The sequence below is a fragment of the Miscanthus floridulus genome, chromosome 7, assembly GCF_019320115.1.
Source record: "Miscanthus floridulus cultivar M001 chromosome 7, ASM1932011v1, whole genome shotgun sequence".
NCBI classification, from domain to species: Eukaryota; Viridiplantae; Streptophyta; class Magnoliopsida; order Poales; family Poaceae; genus Miscanthus; species Miscanthus floridulus.
The window spans coordinates 104,997,623-105,001,423 of NC_089586.1; the positions used below are offsets into that span (position 1 = coordinate 104,997,623).

The 3,801-nt window shown below is 54.0% G+C and overlaps 1 pseudogene; it reads right to left on the reverse strand.

Moving 5' to 3' along the window:
• Window positions 1-320: 320 nt before the first annotated feature.
• Window positions 321-2,544, reverse strand: LOC136464101 (aluminum-activated malate transporter 10-like; annotated as a pseudogene).
• Window positions 2,545-3,801: the final 1,257 nt, after the last annotated feature.

Sequence of the window (3,801 nt, forward strand, 5' to 3'; positions counted from 1 at the left end):
ATATGTTGACGCTTGTGTGCGCCCTGTGTGTTTCAAGAAAACAAATGATGAATTGCGGCACGCTGACATCACCTTTGCCGTCCCTCACTCTGTAATCTGCGAGCCATGGTGTGGCGATCGTGAGTGAGGCAATGCGCGCGCACCGGCACTAGGTCCCCGTCCCCCTAGTGCGTGGCGCTGCTGTAATGCAACAATGTGCGCAAGAAAAAATAAAACTTGCGGCCGGGGAAGGGGAAAGCACGTCACCACGAGAAACAGAGAGTACGCAGTGCCGTCGTTTTGCTTGCCTCTGTGCACGATCCGTGTCAAAATGCTTGGTCTGTAAACCTATGTACACAACTGCTATGATTCTCCGGCCGGCCGGGTCTTATGCTCTTATTCCCTTGTATACAGCCGTGGATGCGAAGCTGTGATCGAGCTCCTCCGGTCCACGGAAAATAATAATCAAGGCCTTCAAATAATATATGTAATAATGAAATTGTACGTGTAGCCAGGCTAAATCTTATCGAGTTCGTCGTGTCTGATCTTCCGTCCTGGTTTGGAGATCGAGGTTTTTCATGTCTCTTATATCGATAAAGCCTTGCTTGTCTTGTTTTCCGGTGACTCCTCGTCGGTGTCCGGCTCGTTCAACGGGTGCACTTTGATCGGCATCTCGGTCTCTCCCTTCTTGTCATCATCAGTCGTCGTCGACCTGCTTGAAGCCCGCAAGCGTCGCCAGCTCGTCGACGGCGTCCCACGACGCCCTCGACCCTCGCCGATATCTCCACCAGCAGCGACGCCACGGTGAAGACGGGCATGGTGTCCATCAGGGACGACGTCTCCGCCAGCTTGACGGCCAGCATGGACGGCAGCGTCCGCAAGTCGCCCTGCAGCTCCTGCACGGCCGTGTTCATGTCGGCCACCGCGAAGTCCAGCGCCCCGGAGGACGACGTGGTCATGGTGGCGACGGAGCGCGACGCCTCCCTGAGCACCCGCGCGCACCGCGCGCCCACCCTGGTGCACACGTCGCGGAGGAGGCGCTTCACGTGCGGGGGCGCCTGATGCGCCTGCGCCTCGGCGGCGCCCGCGCAGCAGCTGCTCAGGGCCTCCACGCAGTAGGCGCACGCGCGCATCGCGGCGCCCACCTTGGCGTACTGCCGGTAGGGGTGGCGGAAGCCGAAGCGCCCGTGCGCGGGCTCCCACCGCGCCAGGTTGGCATGAGCGTCCTCGGACGCCTTGGAGTTGAGCACGCACTTGTACCCGTCCGACGACTTGGACTGCCGCGCGGCTGCCTCCTCCGCCTCCGCGAAGTAGTCCTCGACGCAGGCCTCCACGGCGTCCGCGAGCTTGTCCATGTTCCGCGTGGTGAGGAGGTGCAGCTCCGCGCCGGACCACACGGGGCAGATGAGCACGCTGACGGCGAGGCACATGAAGATGCCGATGCCGATGGTGGACACCCGCTGCTGCGCTAGCGCCGCGAGCTGGTCCACGCGGTACCCCGACACGGCCACCAGGCTGTACGTCAGGATGAAGATGGTCACGCCGTAGTCGAACCGCGCTTTCACCGTCGGGATGAACCGCGAGAAGGTGGCTGCCGCAGCTGCATGCACATTCACTTTCTGTGTTAGTGCTGGATGCTGTGATTTTATACAGATCGAGCAGCGAGCGGGGCTTGTCGATCGTTGTCGGTTAAGAGATTACTATCACACAATGCAGCGACAATGCAAAATACGTACCCAGCAGAAAGAGGGAGCCAGTGACGATGACCGGCTCGAGCTCGCCGGATCTGTCCGCCACCCAGTGCACGCCGAGCGCGAGAACGCCGGCGCTCGCCGTAGCAACGACCCTGTTGAAACACTTGTACACGCCGCCACCTGCCCATGCAAAGACCAGCTGGTCAAGACAATATCCACGCACGCACTCGGCTGGAGCCATCATGCATGTGTATTGCAGCTCTGCTGCGTGCACTCTGCCAAGCAAAAGCCGACTCAGGGACTCACCAACAGTGTATTCGAAGACAACGACGACCGTCATGATGGCCCACATGGCAGCCCCACCAACGCCGTCGTACAGGGGCCTGGTGTAGTAGAACACGGAGACGAGCGCGAGCGCCAGGCCGACCTTGAGCCCGTGCACCGCCTTCCGGGGATCATCTGCGGCGATCCTCCACACCTTCCTCGCGAACCCGGCGACCCTGCTCCACGCCTTGGCCAAGCAGGCCAGCAGCCACGCCCACGCCCTCGCGGCAGGGCCGCCGGCCTCGTGCTCCACGGTCACCGACGCGCCCTCCGGCACGGTCACCCGCCATTCCAGACCACTCTGCGCTTCCCTCGCGGCGGCGTCCATGCTGACCGGTACACGAGCGCGGCTGCCAAGACCGGTTGGGTCCCTATTGTAAGCGTGTAAGAAACGCAGCAGCAGAATGTGACCCTGCAGGTGTATTTGGCACTGTGGCTGACTGCTGTGAATGAGATTGACCTCTCTCTCTCTCTCTGTTGGATGCTCTTGTTGCTTGTTTGTCTCACTTGCTCCTTCCAACAAAGGAATGAGAGAAAATGCTAGGCTTTCTTGATCTCCTTGTCATGGAATGTTGTGAGAAAGCCGGAGACTGATATATATATATATAGCAAACTTGGGGGGTATTGGACTTTGACGTAGGGCACAAAAGCAGGGATTAGGGAAGACCAACCCGGCGCACAAAAGCTGCACTGCACGCAGGCCGACGACTAAGTGCAACTGCCATACATGCATTTTGGAAAGCGGATTGGCCAGAGAAAAATGCGCGCGAGTGGATGGGCAATAGGATTGCTAGTGTGGTAGTACGTTCAGATAGGGCACGATTTCTTATCATCCTAGCTATACATGTTTGTTCGCCACAAAGTTTTTTGTGGGTTTTTTTATTCTTTCTAGTTTCTGGGTGAGAGCGATTTTGATCAGCCAATGTATAGCTAAAGGGCCTTGTAAAGCTTGCTAATTGTGAGAATGCCACTCCGCATTGGGGATTCAAACAAATGGCGCTAGTAAAATGTGGCCAAAAGGTCTTAAATGTTTTTAGTGCTTTGTTAACTGCAGAAGTTGAAATGAATCGGAATTGGCAAAACAAGGAAATGATAATGCTGTAAGTAAGAGGACTGAAACAATGTTGGGCCGGACAGTACCATTCGTTCTAGGCCTTCTTACATAAGAGATCATGGTCATTTTGCGTACCTCTTGGCCAATGGCCATCAGGTAGCAGTCTTTCTTCCGCGCCATTGACTAGTAACAACCTCTCATGGCTTCTTTTGTATCATTGATCTCGCTTTTGGAGTTGTCTGGTTCCTAGGCATAATTTGCCAGAACTAACCTTAGATAAGTATAACTAGAAAATTTGAAGCCACACTATCATCTAAGAGAATTTGCCCTTCTTTACTCTGACATATGGAGCCCAAAAAATCTTGTCTAAGTTTAGTTATCAACCAAACACTCGCCGGTTTGGTTAAACTTGCCTAAAGTGAAGTGTGGCTAGCAATCAAACACCCCTTTTACCATAATTTTGAGAAAAGATGTTTGTCGTCATGTGATTGTTGGCTACCTGTGGCACAAGTAAATACTTCGTTTGCTATTAACATAGAATTTGGCGATAGACTTGCAAAGAGACTGTAACTATATATTATGTTAGAAAAACTACAGGAACCGTTTCAGTTGCCAACTTTATTTCATAGAAATGACATATTTACTTTATAAAAAACAACATATTTACAGAGCTTGTTTGTGATCGACCATGTCATGGCAAATATTTTATTAAGGTCTACATTGGCAGCAAGGCTATATTAGCCTAGGGTC